Below are 24,999 nucleotides of genomic sequence, written 5' to 3' on the forward strand. Positions count from 1 at the left end.
TCTGGTGCAATGGGACACTGTGATGAGTGTGATAGTGCTCAGAAATGCTGTTAACCTTCCCACCGCAGCGGTACCTATTTATCTACTTTAGCTGGTATGCTTTAGAACTGCTAGGTTGGAAGAAGCTGGGACCGAGCAACAGGAGCTCACCCCATTGTGTGGATTTGATACGGTGACCTTCCAATCAGCAAGCCCAAGAGGCTCAGTGGTTTAGACCACCACGCTATTTGCTCCCCTTATTTGATACTAGACTATAAGTAGGAATGATGGTATAGTTCCAAATTTAGAATTCCAAATCTACCTGAAAGGATTTTCTTGGTGTTGTTGAACCCGAAATACATTTCCTAAACACATAGTTTATCTTCTGGAAATATGTTACAGGTATAAAAACTGACAGAGCTCTCAGAAAATATATAATTATGGGAATAATATTCATTTTGAAAGCATTCACCCTTCCCGAAATGGTAAGGTTTAATGACTCCCATCTGTCAATATCCAAATAAACCTCTTTCATTATTTTATTTATATTGACTGTTACTAGCTGAGTTATATCTCTTGGTATTAGCATTCCTAAGGATTTAATAGATTTGGGGCAAATTCGGAATTGATATTACTTAAATGAATGAGCAATAAAAAGTTTACCTATTGGCATCAATTCCAACTTGTACCAATAAATAAAGTATCCTGGTATTTTACCAAAGGCATAAATTGTTTGCATTAACATAGGAGTACTAGTATGAGGTTTCAAAATAAACAAGAGAATATCAGCTGCAAATAAAACCAATTTATATTGAACTGAATCATGGACTGCTCTGTAAATCTTGCAATGTTGTCTAATAGTGCAAGCCAAGGGTTCTAGGCAAATATTAAAAAGCAAAATACCATTCACTTTAACTCTAGATGTAAGTGAATCATACAATAGTTTAATCCATTTTATAAAAAATAAATAAATCCAAATTTAGTTAAAGCTACCTCTCTATACTGTTTATAAATTTTGTTGAAAGCCTTTTCAGCTTCTAGTGATAAACTTAGAAATTGATCTTTATTTTTGTTTAAATCTACCAATCCATTTCTAATCTAATATTATCTACTGCTTGTTTTTATGAAGTCTGTCTGTTCACTCTTAATGAGCAGTGCTTTTACTTGGTGGATTCTGTTTGCTAAGGTCACTGTTAAAATTTTTGTATCAACATTGATCAATGATATAGGCTGATAATTTGCACACTGAGTATGATCTTTATCTGGTTTGGGTATGAATGTAATATAAGCTTGATTAAATGCCCTACCTTTAGCCAATGTTTTTTCTAGAAAAATAGGTGCCAGTACAACCATGAAGTTGTTACAGTATGTGGCACACTTTTTAACCAAAATAAAAGAGGTGCCAGTACCCCCTGATAAAAGGCACTGCCTTTAGCAAATGATGATGTTTTGGAGTTAATAGAACTATGTATGTCTTATACCATTCAAAAGGAAACCCATCCAATCCTGGTGTTCTACCATTTCTCATTTTAAGAATTATTTGCTTAATTTCTGCTTCCGATACTGCTGCTATTAACATTTGTTTCTGTGAATCCTCTAAATACAGTGGTACCTCTAGTTGTGGACTTAATCCGTTTCGGGGTGCCATTTGCACCCTGCCCCGAAAAGTCCGCAACTAGACTGCTTCTTCTGTGCATGTGCGTGGCACGATTGAGCGCTTCTGCACATGTGTGAAGTGCGCAGATCGCTTCTGTGCATGTGCGCATGGCAAACCCAGAAGTAAACACCAGGTTCATAAGATGAAAGTCCGTAACAAGAGCGGAACGCAACTAGAGGTACCACTGTATGGTATATTTATTTTGTTAAAAACCTCTGTATCATCATAAGCTGCATAGTATTTTACATGTACTGGACTCTGAAGTCAAAACGAGCAAAGAACTGTGTCCTGCAGATCTGCCACTTGTTGAGACAACACATTGTCTGCCAGTACTCAAGATTGAGATGATCAATGAGGACCTCCACCTGGTGCTGTACCCTTTCAAGAAAGTTATTCCATGCTTTGAACAGCTGCTACCTCAGCTGGGCGTGGACCAGTTGTTGGGGCAGCATTATAAAGTCTGCTTGCCCTGAATTCCATCTACCTGGCCCTGCAGTCCCCCCTTGGGGGCCATCATCTACCCTACCTGGAGGATTCCTGCTGTTGCTACAGTTGGGGATACTGCAATCTCCCCCCACTCTGAGGACTCCTGCTGCTACTGCTGCTGTTGGGGGGACTGCCATATCCCTGTGGGAATGTTTAGGGAGGCAGGAGAGGAAATATTGTTTATTAATATCCTTCCTAACTTGCGCTAGTTCTATAACTTAGCAGAGTTTTAACATTCCCCTTTAAATGCACAGCGGGTAGCTGGTTGCAAGCTTGTTTAAGCTTCACAATATAGATTCCTGGTAAGATCCCTTATTTTCCTCTTGAAAGAATGAACTCACGACAATCTTATTTAAAGTCATAAAAGAAGTTTACTCACAGCATCATCAGTTCACAGTTGGATCCCTGAAGGCAGACTTAGTTCCGGATATATACATGTGAGTGTATCCCATATGGATAGACTTTGTTGGCTGAAAGCCAACAGGACATCTCTAGCTAAAAAGCTGCTCCAACGACGAGAGGAAGTCAAAGAGTCTACTGTGTGCCTTGTGCTTTTGTTACCTGCACAGGTAAGGTCATGCCCACCTCTAGTCACATGCAAGAGGAAGGATGCCACAGCACAGGAGGAAGTTTTCGACTGGCTGGACCAAACATCCCCTTTGCGTGTCCACTCTAGGAAAACAAGGAATGTTGTACTAGACTTGCCACTTATCCCACACTCCCCTCTGAGGATTTGCAGGACTCCTGCTGCTGCAGTGGAGGGGATGGATGGCTGGTGGGTGGGATGTTGGGGTGGGTGGGATGAGGGCATGGGCCAGCCCCCCATGTTAAAGTTGTTTTAAAGGGGATAGGGTTTGTATTTGTATGGGGGTTGTCTTAATGTATAGTTGTTTTAGCTTGTATTGTAGCTTTTTTTGTTTTTAGTTAAGTTATTTTGTTTAAGGGGGGGCAGGGCTGCCTGGGAGTGGGATCCAGCCAACAGAACAGCTGGGGCAGATTCCACGAGGGGGGGGGGACTCTTCCTTGTCCAACCCTCGGCCCATCTCCGGGTGTGGTAAGACAAACTTGCCAGGCCACTGAGATGGACCGGCTGCCAGGTGAGGCCTAGTCAGTGGCTCAAGGCATGCTGGAGGGGTCTGCCTCTGCACCGGTGGCCAAGCGCTGCTCCCAGGCACCACTTGGGAGAGGGAGCCCAGCAGCCTTCATGATGGGGGGGCGGGGCGGGGTGAGTATCGGGGAGTAGGGCAACACTGAAAGGGAGTCGTCATCCCCCCAGCTGCAGCCTCTGAGCAACATTTGGACGGGGCCAGAGAGGCCTTCCCTCCTCACTCTGCTTTGTGGGTTGGCTGCTTGTGGGGGGATTTTTAACATTGATTGGGCACTACCATTTGATTCCAGAATATGTGTGTGTTTGTGTGTGTGTGTGTGTGTGTGTGTGTGTGTGTGTGTGTGTGTGTGTAGATAGATATGTAACAGAAATGACAAAGGGGGGCACATCTTTAAAGTTGTTAAATGTTACAAATATTATGCCTGAATGTATCCTTCCAACTTGACAGCTCAGGGAAGATACCTAGCTTTAAAAATCATATAAAATCAACCCCCTTTGCCAGTTTCCTCCATTTCAACACTATTTGCTCTTGGAAAAAGGACTCTTTTCCCTGCCCCCTCGCCAAGCTTGAAGACAAGTATTACACACCTCCTACTCCAGGAAGTTCCCAGAGGTGACAATTGCTGAGCTGATTGTTGGCCAAGGAAAACCTAATCCCATCACCAGACTTCGAGGGGTCCAGACATGCAAAGGAAGTTCTATTGTACTTTGGGTGGTGGGACTTCAGAGGTGTTTGCCTATGCTAATCTTATACCTGGGTCTTGCCCTGACATGTTTTGCCTATGCTAATCTTGGCCCAAGGACTTGTCTGGACATGTTTGCCAAGGTTGAACAAGTGTAACCCCTGTCTACCCCTACCCTTTGGTGACATTTCATGCGGCCAAGGTTGAACAAGTGTAACCCCTGTCTACCCCTACCCTTTGGTGACATGTCAGTGATATAAAGATGATGTACCAATGATGCTGTACGAACTGTATTCTGGGATGTGGTGGGAAGTTTTAAAAGTCAATGTTGCTCTGGGTTCACTCACCGCTGTTGAACCTGTTGCGCAACAATAAAGGATCTAAGTCTACTGACTGCTGTTTTGCTCCAAGTTACTTGGCTGGAATTTCCTACTTTTACTGACTGCATGGACCCACGGGGAACTGGTACCCCAACGAACTGGGTTGTTGAGTAGTCTCTCAACCCAGAATTTCCTTAACAGATATAGATAGATTTAGATATAGATAATATAGATATCCCATACACACACATACCCCCTTCTCCCTACCCCCTTTTCCCTTTTCCTTTTTTCTCCACAAATGTACACATATTTGGCTATTATTATTTTAATTAAAAACAACCAATAACACCCCCCTATTATTTCTTGCTTCTGCAACCGTTTCCCCTTTGCTTCTCAGGTTGCCATGGCAATGCTGCCAGCTTTTCAACCACATAGCCACAGGAACAAAGTCCAGCACCTCACTGCCCTACCTTCACTTTTCCTCTGAAGTGTCTTCCCTCTAGGCAGACTCAACCAAAGGCAGGCGCAACCTAATCTACATGTTGGTGATTAACCATACTCAGGCTGGTACACCTGCAAATAAGAAGCAGCCTTATTCTAAGTTGCACCATTGACTCATCTAGCTCAGGACTCGTCCATACTTCTGCTTGTCCCATGCCTAGAAAGCATGGGTTAGAGCAGTTTTCCCCTTGTCCTGCTCCTTTCCCAGGGAAAACCCACTCTTTAACTCTAAATAAGAGGAAACATCAATCTGGAGGAAAACTGAATTGCCTTTTGCTCCAATTGAGCATGAAAGAGTGGTTTTCCTTGGGGGAAAGCAGCCAGACAAGAGGAAGTGTGGATGAACCCTCAGTCTTGTCTGTGCTGACTGGCAGCAGCTCTCCAGGATTTCAGACAGGGAATCCCTAGGAATGCCAAGAATTGATCCTGGGACCTTCTACATGCAGGGCAGTTGCTCTACCACTGAGCTACATTCCTACAGTCATACCTTGGTTCTTGAACACCTTGGTACTCCTAGGTTTTGGCTCCCGAATGCCACAAACCCGGAAGTGAGTGTTCCGGTTTTCAAATGTTTTTTGGAAGCCGAATGTCCAATGCAGCTTCTGCTTAAGTGCAGGAAGCTCCTGCAGCCAATCAGAAGCCACACCTTGGTTTTCGAACAGTTTTGGGAGTCAAACGGACTCCCAGAATGGATTAAGTTTGAGAACCAAGGTAAGACTGTATGTAAAAATACCGTATTTTTCACTCTATAGGACGCACTTTTCCCCCTCCAAGAATTAAGGGGAAATGTGTGTGCATCCTTATGGAGTGAATGCAGGCTCCTTGGCTTCAGCGATAGCAACGTGAAGCCCCCGAAGCGCAGAGGGAGCACTGACCCCTCTCGCTCTCCAGGCTTCAGGGATAGCCGCCTTCAGGTTCCTTTTGCTGAAGCCAGGTCCTGGCTTCAGCAGAGAGGGAGAGCTGTGCAGCGCCCCTTCAGCCAAGCGGGAGGAGAAATGGAAGGGGCTCCGTTTCTCCTGCCGCTTTGCTGAAGGGGTGCTGAGCAGAGAGGGGGAGGTTTTTTTCTCTCTTGTTCTCCCCCTCTAAAACAAGGTGCGTCCTATGGTCGGGTGCATCATGTAGAGCGAAAAATACGGTAAAAATTGGAAGCTGCCTTATACTGAGTGAGAGCATTGGTCCATCTAGCTCAGTACTCTCTGCCCTGACCTGCAGTGGCTCTCCATGGTTTCAGGCAGAAGATTTTGTCCAGGGATTGAACCAGGGACCTTCTGTATACAAACCAGATGTTCTGCTACTGAGCTATGCCCTTTACCCCTTCTTCGATCAATCTTAATACACTTCAAACACATTGCAGATGCCTATTTCCCACCCTATCTCCTTTTGCTTCCTTGTTGCACTTTCAAATAGTCTGCCAGGGCTACCAGCCTCAGTCAGTGCAGCCAATGGTGATGGGTGAGGGGAATTATGTGTTGGAATTCCTGCTCCATGACTGCAGTCATGGGATTGTTGTCTTTCACATGACGTGGTATGTTTTGACTCCACAGAGTGGGAAGTGATGGAGACAGGGTGTTTTTGATACTGTGTTCCCTAAAGTGGGACTATTGTCCTTTGTTCTTTCTCTTTGCTGCCTGATGCTAGAGAGAGAGGGAGCCATGTTGCAGTGCTCCATGTGTGTTTATATGTAAATAAACTAGATTAGCCAAAATGCTGAGTTGCTGAGGTCTGTCACGCAAGTTGTGAAGACTCTGCAGATCCCTAGGTGTGCTGGTGTCTGTTGGCATCGGTCGCTGTGATGTCCAGACAGAAGAAAGCTATTGAAGCTCCCGAACGATTGACCAGGAGGGAGAGAACATGTCAGTTGGGCATGTGTCTCTGCCAGCGTCCTACTTGAGAGTAGGCTGAGCTCCTGACATTATCATCCAGCAAGATCTGGAGGACCACAGGCTCCCCATCCCTGATTTAGACTTCCATGCTTGTCCAGGAATTGTTAAGGGGCTACATTTGGTTTTTACTTGTTGTCTTTAATTTTTGTTAGTTTGTGATGGTTTATGTTTGGCTTTTATTGTGTTTCATTGTCTTTTTTCAATATCACACAGTGCCATGGGAGTAGTTTAGATGAAGAACAATTTAGAAATGCATTGTTATGAGTTGGGGGGCACAGTTTAGTCTGTACGCCTGAGTCCTTTCAAATTCCTGGAACCCAGGCCAGGTTCTTGATAATGGCCCCCTAAGTATGAATCGTTAAGGTAACAAAGGAAGTTGCTCAGTGCCAGAAGACAAATGGGTAGGGCCCTCCTCCCTCAACTGGCTGGTAGTTAGAAGGACGAAAGCCAGAGCTGAATGTGTCAGAGAGACCTAGTCACTAGAAGCAGATGGCAGGCAGAAGCCTGGGAGGTAGAGACATGCTTGACTTCTGCTGGAATCCAAGGCTGTGGCTATGGAAGAAGCGAGACCTTGGGGTGTTAATGCTGTGATTGGGATGTTAATGCCATTGTAGGCTCAGTTTGTATATATGTGTAAATAAAATATATACAGTCATACCTCATGCCACGTTTGCTTCAGGTTGCGTGTTTTCAGGTTGTGTCCCACAGCGACCCAGAAGTACCAGAAAGGGTTACTTCCGGGTTTCACCGCTTGCGCATGCGCAGACGCGCAAAATGACACCGCGCATGCACAGAAGTGGTGAATCGCAACCCGCGCGTGCGCAGACACACAGACGCGGGTTGTGTTCTTTTCAGGTTGTAAACGGGCCTCCGGAATGGATCCTGTTCGCAACCAGAGGTACCACTGTATTCTAAACCAAGGGTCAGCAAACTTTTTCAGCATGGGGCTGGTCCACTGTCCCTCAGACCTTGTGGGGGGCCAGACTATATTGGGGGGGGTGGATGAATTCCTATGCCCCACAAATAACCCAGAGATGCATTTTAAATAAAAGCACACATTCTGCTCATGTACAAACACCAGGCAGACCCCACAAATAACCCAGAGATGCATTTCAAATAAAAGGACACATTCTACTCATGTAAAAACATGCTGATTCCCAGACCGTCCGCGGGTCGGATTGAGAAGGTGATTGGGCCAAATACGGCCCCCGGGCCTTAATTTGTCTGCCCATGCTCTAAAGACACCAAAGTCCCTTCTGTCCCTCATTCCAAGGAAACCAAACCCTGAATAAGCACCTGGAACCCTTGGAGTAGGGTTGCCATATGTCCGGGGAAACCCCCTCTTTGGGGGAGCAAACACGCCCATTTTTACATTTTAAAGAAAATGTCCAGGTTTGGGTTGGGGGGAGGTGTCTTGGGATTGGGTGGCTCAGGCTCACCCAATCTGCTCTGCATGCCATGGCTGCTGCCAGCCTGAGCAGGGGAAAGAGGCATGAGGTCACAGCAGCGCCCCCACGTGCCTTTCTCCGGCTCGGGCTGGCAACGGCTCAAGCTGCTCTCTTTTTTGCTCTTCAATATATGGCAAGCTACCATGGAGTCTCGGACTGCTCAGAGTGGCATGCAACAATGTAGTACTTGATCAATTTGAACTGCAGAAATTGCCTTTTTACAAGTGCCACATAATGGCTGCATTCCAACATGGGGTTTATTGAGTTTTCCTGATTATAATGCTAGCACTTCTGTCCTGATTTCTAATGCTCCTTTTACACTGCAGTACCTGTTGGGTTATAGAACTGCAACTTTTTAATCAATATATCAGCACATAGTGCTAAATTTTAAACAGCAAAAAATAACTGTATGCGAGGGCATAGCCCCAAATTTTGCCCATGAAATTGCAATGTAAAGCTCCTACAATTTTCTGAGTTAATGCAGTTGCAAATTGACTTTTTTTCTGGAAACAATTAGCAGGGAAATGAGTGCTAAACTTCCGCTAGATTTCCAGAAGTGACCTTTACATAATGTGAAAAATCACATAAAATGTGGAAATTATCTGGTATGGAAATATCAGGAAAATGTAGCAAATTATTTTCTTTATGTAGCAAAATCTCATTCTATATTTGTGAGAGCTCAGTTCTTTGGTATGGGAACAATTGTGCTTGGGAACTCCTAGGCAGTTGCCCTGATTTACTGTTTTAGATACTTGCTTTTTGGTTCAGCAAGCCTATCAAGACATATAATTTAGTCACCTATATCTGTTTTAGCTTTGCATTATCTCTAAGCTTTCTTTGTGCACAGCTGGGGAAACTGTTTTATCAAGAGTGTATATATATTTTTACATAAATTTTACCATAGATATAAGAGAGAGGGAGAGAGAAGAAAATACAAATTGTTACAGACATACAAACTTGCTGGATAGTTTTGGTTAAAAGACAAAGCAGCCCAAGACATATATTTATGTTTTGGTGACATCTTCAGATTAGTTTGCAGGGCTGTTCTTGGAGATGGGTCCAGAGATTACGGCTGGTACAAAATACTACTGGAACATAGGAAGTTGACTTATACCAAGTCAAACTATTGAATCCATCTCAGTACTGGCTGCCTGCATTGGGGCAGCAGATGTGGGGCCCTCAGTATTATTATTGCTGTTGTTGTTAAAGTGGTACCTCAGAAGTCGAATGGAATCTGGAAGTTGGTTCGACTTCCAAAATGTTCAGAAACCAAGGCGCAGCTTCCAATTGGTGGCCATCTTCCAAGGGAGTCCATTCTGCTTTCAAACCACTCCTACTGTCAGGGACTGGGATAAAGAGGCAAAGGGATGGTGGGGATCTCCCCACCCTCTTCTCCTTTGGCTGACAGGGAGGGAGGAGATAGTATTGAATTGTAGTCAAGCTATGAGGGAGATAATGAGACAGAGATGGGTGAGCAGCCAAGCTATGCTGAGTTAGGAGAATTAAAGGAAGGGAGAGAGCAGCCAGCGAACACTTCAATAGACAGTGTAGAAGATCTTCCATCCCCTAGGACTCGGCGGTCGTTGAAGGTACAAGAGCAATGCACACAGCAATGTTTGACAATGGGAGGCTTCTGTAGGGGCCGGTGCTGTTGGAGAAGGGGAAGAGAGGAGAAGCCAGAGTGATCAACTCCATCATGAAGAAAGACTGAAATTCTTCATCTGTTATCGCAGTGACTGAATAAATCTAAATTAAAAGCTTTCTTGTTTTCTCCCAGCTCCTTGAAACCATTGGGAGGGGAGGGAGAGAATTCCTCAAGCCTGACACTTACCCTTAGAACATTCCTAACAGAATAGCTCAGAATGGTGGGTTCAAGCCCCACATTGGACAAAAATATTCCTTGCAATGGGTTTGATTAGATGACCCTTGTGGTCCAAATTCTATGATTCTATGATATTTCTGTCTCCTTTTCACCAGACTAAACATACCCAACTCCCTCAAATTTTCCTCATAAGGCTTGGTTTCCAGACCTTTGGTCATCTTGGTCAATATTCTTGGTCAATATCCTCCAGTGAAGGAGAGTCCATCACCTTCCTTGAGAGTCTGTCCCACTGTCAAACAGCTCTTACTGTCAGGAAGTTTTTCATGATGTTTAGTCAGAATCTCCTTTCCAGGTTGAAGAGCCATTTGCCCTTGAGTTTGTCTGATCCTCATTTAAAGCTGTCTAGGATAGTGGTCACACACCCTCCCAGAGGCCTTCACAGTAGATTACATTTCAGCCATGCAAAGGCAGGTTTTTCTGCACACACACACACACACACACACACACACACACACACACTGTCCTCCTTTCAGGGACACTAGAGGCATTGTCATGGTTCAAGGAGACAGCATAGCATCATCAAGTTGGAAGCTACCCCCAAAGGTGATCTAGTCCAACCCCCTGCAATGCAGGAATCTCAACTAAAACATCCATGACAGATGGTCACCCAACCTCTGCTTAAAAACCTCCAAGGAAGGAGAGTCCACCACCTCTTGTGGGAATCTGTTCCATTGCTGAACAGCTCTTACTGTCAGAAAGTTCTTCCTGATGTTTAAACGGAATCTCTTTTCATGTAACTTGAAGCCATTGATTTGAGTCCCACCCTCCAGAGCAGGAGAAAACAAATTTGCTCTGTATTCCATTGGATATTGGAAGATGGCTATATCTCCTCTCAGTCTCCTCCTTTTCCAGGCTAAACATACTCAGCTCCCTCAACCGTTCCTCAGAAGGCTTGGTTTCCAGACCCTTGATCATCTTGGTTGCCTTTCTCTGCACACATTCCTTCTTAAACTGTGGTGCCCAGATTTGGACACAGTATTCAGGATGTGGTCTGACCAAGGCAAACTAAAGTGGGACGATTACTTTCCTTAAGTAACTGACGCCCTGTATGAATTTCTCCAAACCCCCTTTAAAGCCCTTCAAACTGATGGCATCTTGTGGTCATGAAACACAGTATTTAACTATGTGCTATGTGAAGAAGTTCTTCCCTTTGTCTGCCCTGAATCTTCCAACATTTTCCTTCATTGGATGATGCCTGGTTATAAGGGAGCCCTATCTACATTCTTCACACCATGAATAATTTTAGACAATTCTATCCCCTCCCTTACTCACCTTTTTTCTAAACTATAAAGCCCCAAATACTGTAATCTTTCCTCATTAAGTGATAATGGTGTATCAACAAGGTCATAGGAAAACTTTCCAAGTTGGTCACCAGCATTTGTAGCAAATTCTACAGCTTTAACTATGTGCTGTGTGAAGGGATTGTTCCTACTGCCTGACCTGAATCTCATTCAGTTTCACTGGATGACCCCAGTCTTATGAGAGAGAGAGAGAGAGAGAGAGAGAGAGAGAGAGAGAGAGAGAATCCTCTCTCTAGCCACTTTCTTCACAACATGCATAATTTTATACATTTCTATCATGCCCTCACTCTTACTTACACCTAAACTTTTTAGGGAAGCTCCTCCAACCCCTTGATAATTTTGGCTGCCCTTTTCTGAACCTTTTCCCACTTCTAAAATATCATTTTAAAGGTATTATTTGAGTAAAACTTTTTAATCAGGTAAAGTAACCTGGGGTCTAAGCCCAGTGACTCCAGTTTGGACCATAACAGCCCCCTGTCAACTGAGTCAAAAGCAGCCTTAAGATCTAAAAAGGCCACAAATAGGTCTTCTTTATGGTGCTGCGTGTACTTGGCGGCTAAATGGGATAACACTGTACATTTAGGATTTCCCTGATCTAAACCCTGCCTGCTCTGGGCCTATGCCCACCTGGTGGAAACTCTAGTGCACATGGCCCTTAAATGTAAAATATATGATGATCTCCGCCATCAATTTCTAGAACCATCTATGTATTCCAACATGGAAACCAAAGACAGAGGTTATACACTTCTTATTACAGGGCAGAGACGAGGAGCTCACCAAGACAGTAGCTAAGTTCCTCTATTTGATTTTTTTGTCGCCAAAGTACACTACAGGATCCTACCCTTGCTGGAAACCCACAGAGGATGAAACAGATTGCTCACCTCTTCTTCCCTTTGGTGGGTGGCTGTGCTGTTGGGGTGGCGATGGGATTGCGCTGGCTTATTTATTCTTAATGTATTCTGAATGTTTCTATGTGATGCCAATAAAGGTTACTTGACTTGATTTTTTAGGTGCAGTGACCAGAGTATACACAGTATTCCAAGTGTCATTTCTCCATAGATTTTTATTAAGGCATTTTAATACTGAGTTTTCTTTTTGCTGAATCCTTCAAACAAAAACTAAGCAAAAAAAACACACAAAAATTTAAAAAATGGAACAGTAGCTTGATTATGAAGGACAAAAATGGAGCAAACTCATTTTCTTTCAATTGCAGACAGCTAATGTCTTCCTGGGAATATAGCAGAAGAAGCCTTTTGTTGTAATTTTTGAAACCAACTTTTGCTTTTGGTGTTACATGATTGAAATTTGCCTTTGAACCATGAATTGCTTGAGTTTTTCTTCCCCAAGTGGCCGATTGTTTGATTTTACACATTATTTATTCAATTGTTTATATCCTTCCTTTCCACTTGAAAATCCACAAGGAAGCTAACAACTTGATTTAAAAATCACAAACACAGGCATACACCAATAATTAGAACAACAAAGAAATCAAAATGGTATTGACAGCAAGACAATAAGTCTACGGAATTGACTACAGTCAATTCCAGATTACGTGCATACTGAGCATGTATCCTGATCTGCTTGCACAAAGTTTGCAGAGAGATTAAATGACACCAGCTATTTATTGAACAAGAATTTGGATTTGTTTGCAAGGAGGTTAGATGGTGTTGTAGCAAGCAAATATTAGTCCACAGTTTCCAGTACATTTCCCCTTCACTTTCCCTGCTGCTAAAAGTCCAATGGAAGGAGAGGGCAGGTTTGCCAATGAGATTGGCACATGCCTCCAAAAAACAGCAGTCCTGAAGCACCCTAAGAGCAGCTGCAACTTTCCAAATGCTAACCAGAAAAGTCATGCCTTTGCTATAAATCTAAAGCACAAAAGGGAATATGATGTTTTTCTCATCACCACTTCACTGAGAGGGGATACATTCCACAGGTACAGTTGCTTTCCCAGTTTGGTTTCCTTTGGAGTGGAATCTCTGGGGGCATATCAAACATTATGTAACATTTATTTACAAATATCCAGTTTGGGCATGGGTGGAGCCACGCAGTTTAGAGATTTCTCTGTTCCCACATCAGGTCTCCAGGGAGGCAGCCAGCATCCCAAGATGCCCAAATTCATCTATCTTTTAAAATCTCAGTCAAAAACTGTCCCTTGCTTACATACACAAACACCTATCTAACCCTCTCTGCTTGGCAAGATGGGTGGGAGAGAGATATTTGGTTCTGTTCTGACCATCAGCTTAGAATGTGCCTCTTATACAACAGAATTGTAGAAGTTAGAGTTGGATTGGACCACAAGAGCTATCTTGTCCATCTTTTGCCCAGGGTGGGGCTTAAACTCATGGCCCTAAGATTAAGAGTCTCATGCTCTACCAACTGAGCTAAGTGGGATTCTTTTTCAGCTCAAGGGCCACATCTCCTTCTGCGCAGCTTTCCAGGGGCCATGTGCCCATGGTAGGCTGGACCAAAGGCAGAAGTGGGTGTGTGTGTATGAGCCTACTGTACAAAGATGTTTATATATACGGGCCAAATGGAGAGGCCTGGTGGGTCGCATTCAGCCCCTGGCCTAAGGTTCTCCACCAGTGATATACAGCAGGTATGTCCAACTCCCAAGAGACTGCAATCTACTCCCACTATTAAAAAAAAAATCTGGCAGTGATCTACCCATTGGATTTACCAAAGTTGTTGAGCTTTTATTTGGGGGGGGGTGTATCAGGATCTCGCGATCAACCACAATCTGCCATAGACAACCCACGGTCAACCAGTAGATCACGGTCGACCTGTTGGACACCCCTGATATACAGCAAAGTTAGATGTTATGACTCACATTGACTCCATTCCTAGAATCAGGGACTGCTCCTTTTTTTTAAGCTCCCTCTTTTACCTGGAAGTCATCTGCCATCGCACCCTAGCCACTGCCATATGTGTGTGCAAGTTGAACCTGGCATCACTTTAAGCCCACCCCCACCTCACACAACCCTCTGCCCCATCCTCTCTCTGTCATTCCATGACAGAACAGAATCAAATTAAAGTTCCATTTAGTAGCTTTATGGCCTATTATTTATAACACTTCGGCTCCAAAGTGCTGTTTTATAGAGTGGTTAAGCTGCCATCGTCTGGATAGACTTTGCCATAAATGTCTCGAAGTGCACAGAACATAATGTCCCAGTGTCGCAAAGGAAAAGGCAAGAGATTACTCTCAATTATTTCATATAGTCTGTTTTATTGTCTTATTGTAATAAACTGTCATTCCCCTACAACACTTTAAAATCAATAGTTTGCATTAAAAGTAATGAAAAGTCGTTATTAATCCCACTTAGTGCTTCAGCTCTCCTGCTTACCAAGATGGTCTTGGAGAATGAGGAAAGGGAGTAATTATTCATTTCCAATCAATAGGAACATTTCCAAATGGTCCTGTGTGTATCACCATTATCACTGCCATGTGAGTTAATAATGGTGGGGAAATAGGTCCCAGAACTCTGGCCTGTTGAGATGCTTTCCTGTGCCAGCGCCTCATGGGGTGCCCTTGCTCCAGTTATGAGAAAACAGATAGTTCTGCAAAGCTGGTTACAATCGCAACATGAGCACTATTCATTCACAGTGGAGGTTGGTCGATTGGGGCAGATAGGGCACTTCCTTACCAACCTCCATCTAACTTCAGTTAGTCCCCACCTGCCCACCTTCTTTACTTACAGCCCAACCAGCAGGTGGACCAGGTTGTCAGCTTCCCCCTCCTTAGTCTTGCCCTTCTAGAGCTCAGCAGGAAGCAGGATTGAGACCTAGGATTAGCTGGCTCTGCCTGTTATTGTCTCTGACTCCAGCTACTGTTGGCCTCCCTACCTTTCAACCAACCAGCCCTGATTGCAACCAGCCACCATCGGCCCCCATAACCCACCAGAGTCTCTCTGAACATTCCACATTCTGTTCTGGCTCCATCCCCAACCTCCCGTATTCTTCTACTACCACTAGGGCAACATAAGAAGGCATGGTTTTCCATTCTACCCTGTATTCATTTAATACAGCACTGTTTCCATTGCACTGCAGTTCATCTTCCATTAAAAAAAAAAAGCCTGCATTATTTGCTTCGCTGTCCACTATGGCAAAATTTTGATACTTACACAGTCAATACATTATTCCATCCTATTCATTTCAGTGCAAGGGAAATGCAATGCAAATGGTGAACAGTGTGGGATGATGACACACAACCAAATATGTATTGTTTGCAGTCTGAAAGCAGGACCGCATTTGCTGGGTTTATTTCCATTCTGGACACAGGGTGAATAAGCAAACAGGGGCAATTTCCACTCCCATTTCTGTTTTCATCAGAATTGTCTGACATCGCAAACCACCTCTAACCTTAATGCCCTGGTTCCTCCCTCAGGGCAAAGAATTAGTGCTTTGGAATTTAAATAAATAGCAATCCTTCCTGTACACTTTCATGGTTATATAGGTGAGCTGGGGGCAGGAAGTTAATGCTCGGCTCCCAAGCCCAGCTGTATGTGGAAACAACAACTCTGGAACACACACAAAAAACAACACCCAAACAGAGCCATTTCTGTCTTTATATAAACTCCATTTAATCAAATTTTCTGATGTTTTATCGGTGCCTAGCTGGATGGATGGATGGATGGATTTACTCTGTCTTTGATACAATGTCATTCTAATGAAAAAGAACTCGGCAGCATATTAATTCCGAGGGACGATAAACATCAAAGTGTCTGCGTGCCTGCTGAACAGGCAGGGACGCTGCCATAATATGGGGAGGGGAGAGGGGGACAATTGCTATAGAGCCAGGTTCCATAGGGGGAGTGTAATACAACTTCATAATAACATGACAAAGAGCAAATAATTGTTACAGGGGATTAAAGATCAAGGGAGGGCTTGTTTTAATAAACTTCACCGCTGTCTTGTTTGTTGGAAACATTTGGGGTTAAACACTGCAGGAGCTGTGATCATGGAAAATGAATACGACTTACAATGTCCACAGTGGATTCTGAAGCACTTTTCAGGAAACAAACATTGTAGCGCATTTAAATAACAAAAATGTGGTGCCATGTAGGGGCTACGAGACTGAAGTTTAGAATTAGGAAGTCTCCAACTGGAATCTTCCTGCTGCAGTGAGCAGACCTGAACATTCTATATATATGCTAAGTGGTTAGCTGGTTATAACAACTAGTGGCCCATAGAGACCAAAGGAGCAGTGACCCACAGGTAGGAGTCCCCAGGCTCCATCAGAGCTTAAGCCCACTCTCCCACTCCTTTTCCCTACTTCATAAAATCTACATTCACACCATATATTCAAAGCACTATGATATCACTTTGAACAGTCATGCCTCCCCACAAAAAGCATTATGGGAATTGTAGTTTGTTAAGAGTGCTTTTTAGATGTCCCCTGGTCTCCTTTCAGGGCTACAGTTCCCAGACTGCCCTGTGAAGAGGGGTTGACTCTTAAAGCACCCTGGGAACTGTAGCTCTGGGAGGGGGATAGGTGTCTTTTAACAAATCTTAGGACCCTTAACAGAGTGCAACTCCCTGAATTATTTGGGGGAAGCCATGACTGTTTAAAGTGGTATCATAGCACTTTAAATGTATGGTATGGATGTGGCCAGGATCAGTGATGTAGCATAGGTTGCCAGCACCCAGGGCAAGGCATGTATTGCACCCCCTAACCCATGGACCATTAGCACCCCCTGAGTCTGTGGAAAGACCAGTCCAGTTACTGAACTCCAGTATTGAACCCCTTACCCCCCCCCAGCACATGTATTGTATCTCCAGTAAGTGTGTTCGGGATCCCAGCCTTCAACATGGAAAGTTGTGTGTGTGGCAGCAATCATGTGTTTGAGAAGCCAGTATGCAGTCCTTAGGCATGGCCGGTGATGGCTCCCCGTTGAGTGTCAGCCAGGGCACATGCAGGCCTGCCCTCAGTGCTGTGTGAATGAGCCCCCTGTCCTGTGTTCTCTGCTTTGCAGAAACAAGGGCATTGCTCATGGGCAACTGCAAGTGATGACCTGGTTTCTGTGGACAAACATTGGAAAGACAAAAGTGCTCTGCTCCTGGAAGCACAACAAGCAACTGGAAGAGCAGTGGGACAAACATGCATGCATTGACTACTTCCCTTTCTGGGTTACATGTGTCGGTGACTTCCCCACCTTGTTTTCCACAGATCCCCACACAGCATCTGAAGAAGTAGGTTGTTGCCCACAGAAGCATGTACCACTTTATAATAACACATTATCCAAAGTTATCCAAGCTGGCATGAAACATTTTCCCACAAATCTCCCAGAATATTTTATCCTGTATCATTTTTTCCATGTGCCCGACATTTATCTAAATATAACCACAATGGCCTCATTTACATCAACACTTCAGCCCCTAACCCCAGCTGTTGCAGAATGCACTTTGCACATGATCTGAACCTATTCTACCCATATCTGTGTAGTGGAAGTCTGATCTTTTGCTACTCTGTACAGATCTAGCCTCAAAACTCCATTGGAATAATTATGCTTTGCAGGGATGGCAGGGTAGCCAGTTTGGGATAACAAATCCACAGATTCCATGATGGTGCCTCTGTGGCTGCACCCAAGTTGTGTGAGTGGAAAAGAGGAGGGAGGTTCAGCCCCCTCCTGCCTCTCTGCTTTTGGGAGGCTGCAAAGTTGCACACGCGCACACAAACACACTCCAGAGAGATGACCCCTCCCTGTAAAGTTGAACCCACCCACCCACACTAGAGGGATGATCCCTGCCTGCCTCCATGAAATTAATGTACCTAAGTAATTCATCTCTAGCCATTTCAATGGTTCTACTTAGCTGGATACAATCTCCTGTCTGAAGTCACTGAAATGCAGGAGAGAATGGATATAGAGAAATGAACAAAGAGCTTATCTTTGGAAAGGGTTGGCATGTGTCAGGCAGTGCCCTAAAGCTGTGTTGTAGGTTTCTTTGTGGGGGGGCTGAGTCTCTTCCAATTCTTGGAGTCCTGTACCCAGTGAGGGTTAGAATATAACAGAGGAAGTTGCTGGACTTATCAGACAAGTTTATTTGTAAGGCATGACCTTAGCTGGCCACTTAAGTGTCTTCATTCTCAAAAGAATGAGCTAGTAGTGATGCCATTCCCCACCCCCACCCCTCACATAGGTGCTAGATAGGGGACAGTAACATGTGGTCAGTGGACTGGGGGACTAGGCTAGTCCCCTAAATGTTCCTGGTAAATTAGAGTATTAAAGCCTGACAACTCCTTCCCAAAGCCCATGAAGCTTCTGTCTGGCTTAGGGAGGTATGTGCAATGCCCACATGCACGGCATCAGGATGTCATGATGTTGCCCCCGCTCATCACCCTCGCAAGCTGGTGCCTCTGGCCACCACATGCCACTGGTAGAAGAGCAAAAGCCAGAGAGTTATGTTTGAGTAAGCTGGAAGCAGGCTGGAAGCTGGATATACATAGACATGTTTTCTGTGTGCTGGATCTAAAGCTGTGACGAATGGAGAAACAAGATCTGTTGGGGAGTTCATTCAGTGGGCCCCTCAGGTTGTATATGAGTATAAATAAAGCCATATATCCTAAAGACACCACAGTCTCTGTGGACCTTCATTCCAAAGTAACAGAACTCTGTGTAAGTGCCTGGAATCTGTCTCTCACTGCTTGGTGATTGGGGTGGTGTGTTAACAGCTGTATCCTTGACCCACCACAATATTGGATGAAAGAACTGATCTCATTCCCAGAAGTACGGTACTCAGCACCCACTTCTGCACAATGGAAACCAGGTCACTCTAATTTGGGCATGTAGGTATGGATTTCAACAGCACACTATTCAGGCAACATGCTGGTCTGCCTTTCCTGATAGAGCCAAGAATAGAATGACGATCAATAGACTTTTTGTCTTATGCTCAAGACTAAGGGATCAAGAAGAAGCTAAGTGGGACAGATCAAGTGACGAGCAAGTGAGCAAAGGAGAGCAGAGCTTGGTATGGCAAATGCAGGGGGAAGCTAAGATATGATCACCTGGTGACTCTCTTCACATTCCTCCCACTTCACTGAAAAAACCCAGGAAACAGATTGAGCAAGGAAGCTTGAAGGGTGATGAGCAGGAAATATAACAATGTGGTTTTTGCATGCACATGCACACATACAAAGGTTTTGCATGCCTTCAGACGAGGACACTGAGCCCAGGTCCTGCCCCCCTCCCTCCTTGCTGTCTCCCATCAAGCACGGTGATGCAGATGTTCAGAATGAAGAACTCCAGAGCACACATTTCCCTAGTTCAAAATTTCTGGGCAATTTATAAGCCGTAACTCTCCAACATCCAAGCTCAGGTTGCAATTTCTTTGGCCTCATCTGCAGGACCTGCCCACCCTCCCATTACAGCTTCCCTTCTCTCCTTTCCTATGAAATTTACTTGGTGACAGTAGCAGCAATGAGAAGGATTACTACTGCATCTTTTACTGAGCTATGCAACTGCTTTGCGGATACAAAGACCCTGGGGAACGCCATTTCCCCAGGGCTCCTAAATCATTTCAGGTTATTATTATTATTATTATTATTATTATTATTATTATTATTATTAAAATTTATATACTGCCCTTCATCTGAGGATCACAGGGTAGTTATACAACATAAAAACACAATGATAACCAACAAAACAATACCTCCCCATACTTAACATGGTTTTAAAAGACCATAGACTAATTAGCCAAACACCTGGGAGAAGAGGAATGTTACATATCTTTAGGCAACAGGTGAGCCTCCCTGGGGAAAGTCTCCATAAATGGGGAGAACTGTTATTGTGTTGCCACTCTCCAGGCTTCTCATGGGTGGAAAACATACAGAAAGACATCAGATGACGATTGTAGGGTCTGGGTCGGACCATATGGGGAGAGGCTGTCCTTGAGGTATTGTGGTCCTGAGCTGTTTAAGGCTTTAAAGGTCAAAACCAGCACTTTGAACTGGTGATCCGGAAGACCTACGAAAGTAATTACAATTCCCAGAGATATTAGCATATGAGATACTGCATACCCTTCCAAGTGTCCCAATTATCCAGGGACAGCCCCGGAATTATTGAAGCCATCCAGGCTTTTGATTTGATCCCAGAATGTCCCTATTTTGCCCACCATAGCTGCCAAGCTCAGGGAGGAAGGTGAGTCGATGTTTGTCCTGAGTGATGGCAATGGGGGTTGTGAGGGAGCAACTTCCATGGCCGCTACTGCTAGCCTCCTCCCTTGGGTGGCTCACAGTGGCTGCTGGATAGCAGGAAGGCAGGGAGAAGGAGAGGCTGCTGTCACTGAGGCCCAGCCCTATGTAATGTGCTGGCTTTGAGGGGCGGACAGAGGGCAGGGCTACTCTGGGTGGGAAGAAAGGGGGAGTGGAACTGAGTGCAAGCAGTCTTCATTTTGTTTTTAAAAAATGCTTCGTGCATCCGTGTCTAATCTTGCCCCTTTCTGAAATGTATTTATTAGTGTGGTTTTCTTTTCTTTTTGTAAATCTACCAAAGAATAAGATAAAATGAAATCAGGATTAGGGGGTTTCCTCAGGATGGTGGAGGCTGTGTGTGCTGTGTCCCGTTGGCGTAGTGGTGGTAGCACTCCTCGCCCTTCTGCTGGGAGGAAATGCACGTGGGAGGAGTGAAAAATGTTCCTATTTTTATCTGAGTAATGTTGATACTGTTCCTGCAGCATTCTTGGAACTATTCGAACTGCAGCAGACCTCATTATCTAGCACTACCAAGTAAGTTTTTATGGGGGAAGGAAAGTGGTCTTAGCAGGGTATTCTCAAAGAAATTGGGGTCTGTAAAGCCCCCCTTTTTCACCCCATTTCATCTACCTCAAACCATTCTTTTGGCTTTTTCTTCACTACATACAAATGGAACTGCAAAACTGGGGCAGCATTTCAGTTCACCCTGGCCACTTTAATCAGCTTGCCACATAGCATATGAGCCTGTTTTGCATGCCACTGACCTCAGAGATAGACAGTGGCATTTAGGGCTTCTTTAGTGGTGACACCCCAGCTGCAGAATATTCTCCCTGGTGACACTTGACAGGTGCCTTGTTTGCAACACCAGGTGAAGACAATTGTGTCCTCATGTGCTTTTTAATTGATTTTCTGTTTACCGTATTTTTCGCTCTATAAGACGCACCAGACCACAAGACGCACCTAGTTTTTGGAGGAGAAAAACAAGAACAAAAATATTCTGAATCTCAGAAGCCAGAACAGCAAGAGGGATCGCTGCACAGTGAAAGCAGCAATCCCTCTTGCTGTTCTGGCTTCTGGGATAGCTGCACAGCCTGCATTCGCTCTATAAGATGCACAAACATTTCCCCTTACTTTTTAGGCGGGAAAAAGTGAGTCTTATAGAGCAAAAAATACGGTAATTGCTGCTCTGGTTTTCCTTCTGTGGTGCTTAATAGTTTATGGCTTTCATGTCATACAAACACTGGCAGAGGAACGGGGCTGCGGAGGGAGCGGACCACCCCCGGCACCACTATTCTGGTAGGGTGCCATTGCAGCGGGCCCCCCGGACACGCACCATGCACCCCCCTGCGCGCTGGGCGCCACACCCCCACAGGCAGCACATCACACCCCCAGAACACAGACCACGACCTCGCAGGCAGCGTGCAATGCCCCCAGGAGCGCCAGTCATGCCCCGGGCTGCTCTCCGCCCCTGGTAGTGGAGCATGCAGCTTCACCACTACATACAAATAGCTAGCTGGGTTTTTTTAAAAAAACACTGTTAGCTACCTTGAAATTGTGGGGGGGGGGGGTAGTGAAGGGATTGAGAACCTCAGGCCCAGGGACCAAATGCAGCTGCCCAGGCCCAGGCTAGGCGCTCCAGTGGCACAATGGGTCAGTGTGTCTGGCTGTTAACCAGAAGGTTGGTGTTTCAAGCACCCAGAGACAGCTGTGGACAAGATTCCTGCATTGCTGGGGGTTGGGCTAGATGACCCTGGGGTCGCTTCCGATTCTACAATTCTATGAGTCTTTAGCCAGACCACAAAAACTCTTCTCAGGCCACACCTTGCTTTTCCCTGGCTGGAATGAATTATTGAACTGTCACCTGCTTGCCTGGAGGATGGACAGGTGTGATTGTGACTTCTTGCAGAGACCTCTGGTTTTGCATGGCTGGAATGCAGCCTACTGTGCAAAAACAGCAGTCACATCCATTGCTCCAACTGCTTTTGCATCTTGCTACATTCATTACTGGCATACGGCCCCTGGAAAACCTTCCCATCAGTAAATGTACCCCCTGGACTAAAAATTGCCCCGCATCCCTGTTTTTATGAAAGACACACACACACACAAAGCCTTTTTCCTTTTTTATTATTATAATACATAGCATTAAGGGGCAGAGTTTACACATGTACTTCTTAATGCCCAATGCATTTGTGGAATTAATCACAGGATGAGCTCAGGGTAGGAGAGGATGGCGAGTGCTTCTTTCCATGTTGTTGAAGTATCAGCATGGTGGATGGACCATAAAAGTCATTAAGAGGCATAAAAGTCAAGTGTGTACAGAAGGGAAAGAAAGACACATTGCTCCAGCAGCTCACTGCTACAAGTAAGGAAGGGGTGGCCCTTTCTCTGAAGATGATAGTCCTCTAATCCAGTGTTTCCCAACCACTGTTCCGCGGCACACTAGTGTGCCGCGAGATGTTGCCTGGTGTGCCGCGGGAAAAATTAAAAAATTCGAAAGATTTTTTTTTAAAAAAGTCAAATTTTCGATTGGGGCGCCGTCACTAGATGACCCCTGGGGTTCCCTCCCTCCCTCCCTCCCGCCTCCTCCTCCTCCTCCTCCTCCGGGGAGGCCCTTCCTGGCTCTCGGCCAAGGCTTGGCGGCTGCCACTCACTCACTCGCTCCCTCCATCCCTGCACCCGGCCTCTCCCCCTCCGTCCCCGGCGCGGGGGCTGCCGGGATCCGTAGTCCCCTCGCCCTTGGGCTCTGCGCCCGCGCGGGGTGCGCGAACTACGTTTCACAGCGTGGCCTGGCGGGCCGGCCGTTTTGTTTGAAGCGCTCTTCTCCCGGCCATGGAATGAGCGCAGCGGCGGTGGCCGGGCGGGCAGGGGCTCTTCCGCGCAGACCCCGCGCAGCCTGCCTGCGCCCCCGCGGAGATCGGGCGGCAGGATGGAGCTCGGGGATCCCCGCGGAGGAGGAGCGGCGGAGGCGGAGGCTGCCCCCCAGGTAGGGCTGCGTCGGGGGGGTTTTATTTTTGCAATGCTGCATCCGCGCCGGAGGGGACGCATCGGACCGCGGGGAGACCCCTTGGCGTGCGTGCAAGGCAATGCATGCGTGCAGGCGTTGCATGGAGTGCAGTGCAATTCAATGGCAACGCGGCGCCCTGCATGCATGCATGCAACTTCCACCAGCGCTCCGGACTTGGCAGGCGAGGGGGGTCCCCAGTGGGCGGCAGAGAGAGCCGGGAGGGCGAAGGGGAGCCGGGGGGAGCAGCGCTGCTCCCCGAGCCGAGCCCGGGGGGAAACTTCGGCGTCGTTCCGCCGGGTGTTGGAAGCGGAGGCTGGCGGGGGCCCCTCACCTGCAAAACCTGGTCGCCTCTCATATATTTCGTGCATTGCATTCATCGCCCGCTTTCTCCTCCAAGGAGCTCCCGGGGGCGCGCGTGGTTCTCCCCGTGTTATCCTCGCAACAACAGCCCTGCGAGGTGGGTCAGGCGAGTGGCCCAAGGGAGCACCCAGGGATTGTCCTGGCCAGGTGGGGTGATTTGAACCCTGCTCTCTGCCTGGTCTTCGTCCTCATTTAGCCCCCACATGTGCATGACTGTGCATGACTGAGGTTTTCCCCCCTCGTCTTGGCTATGGTGTGAGTCTGTGCTGTTAATTAATGGGGTTCTGCCTTCGGAGAAGATGAGCCAGCCCTCAAGGAGGTGATTATGTAATTTGCTAGCAATTCATGTCCCTCCTGGCGTGACGCTGCGCGCTGACGTCACGGGGCTGTAATGGTGGTGTGCCTCGAGATTTTTTTCATGAAACAAGTGTGCCTTTGCCCAAAAAAGGTTGGGAAACACTGCTCTAATCGAGCAGTGACTTTATCTGAAATTAAAATCAAACCTGACATATGGACAGTGGTAGGAATGAATTATATCTCAGAGATGGCTAGAGCATTCCTTGCTAATTTTCTGCTTTATTCAGACAAGGAATGGTTTGAGAAGGGAAAGCAGAGATGAGGGGGTGGGGTGGTTCCCATGCCCCCAACTCTGCAGGCATCAACAGCTCTAGGATGGAATGATAGTGAGCCACTGTGCAAAAGCACCAAGTGGGGTGGGTAGGGCAGGTGGCTGGGTGGAGAAGGAATCCCTTAAACATCCGAAGCATCCATGTCGTGAGTCCCATGGAAATGTCATGAAGGAGATGGTCAAATCATGAGAAGGAATGGAAGGAACTTAGTGGCTGGAGCTGGGCAACCCTAGGGAGGGTCCAAGCAGGATGGGGGAGGTGAAATTTACTGACTGAGTTTACTTGTACACAGATTTTCCACAATGAACTGTACCCCAAGCAGCTTACAGCAAACAGCCCAAATGTCAAAATACAGAGCACTGGAAATACAGATATGCAAAATACAGAACCTATCAGTAATTTTTTAAATGGCGAAAATAAAAAAAGGCAAACAGAATAAATTCAATATTACAAACACACACACAATCTAGGCACCTGTTGAGACGTCTGATATCTGATAATTGTCTTGGGGGATGGGTGTCTCAGTGGGTCTCATGCTCAGTGGTAGAGCATCAGGTTCAATCCCTGGTAT

At 45.8% G+C, this 24,999-nt stretch overlaps 2 long non-coding RNA genes across 4 annotated transcripts in view; both read right to left on the minus strand.

Moving 5' to 3' along the window:
* The window catches only part of LOC308579100, a 304,876-nt gene that overhangs the window by 57,474 nt on the left and 222,403 nt on the right, over positions 1-24,999 (minus strand). The gene's annotated exons all lie outside the window — the stretch shown is intronic.
* LOC308579098 overlaps positions 1-24,999 on the minus strand; it is a 55,118-nt gene that overhangs the window by 8,747 nt on the left and 21,372 nt on the right. The window contains exon 3 of one of the 2 annotated variants that reach the window (XR_014004280.1): positions 9,281-9,411. This is a non-coding gene — a long non-coding RNA (uncharacterized lncRNA). Of the gene's footprint in view, positions 1-8,970; positions 9,412-24,999 lie in introns of those variants that run through there. The other variant, XR_014004281.1, reaches the window with a different exon arrangement.

The sequence above is a fragment of the Podarcis bocagei genome (genome assembly GCF_964188305.1).
Source record: "Podarcis bocagei genome assembly, chromosome: Z".
Classification (NCBI taxonomy): domain Eukaryota; kingdom Metazoa; phylum Chordata; class Lepidosauria; order Squamata; family Lacertidae; genus Podarcis; species Podarcis bocagei.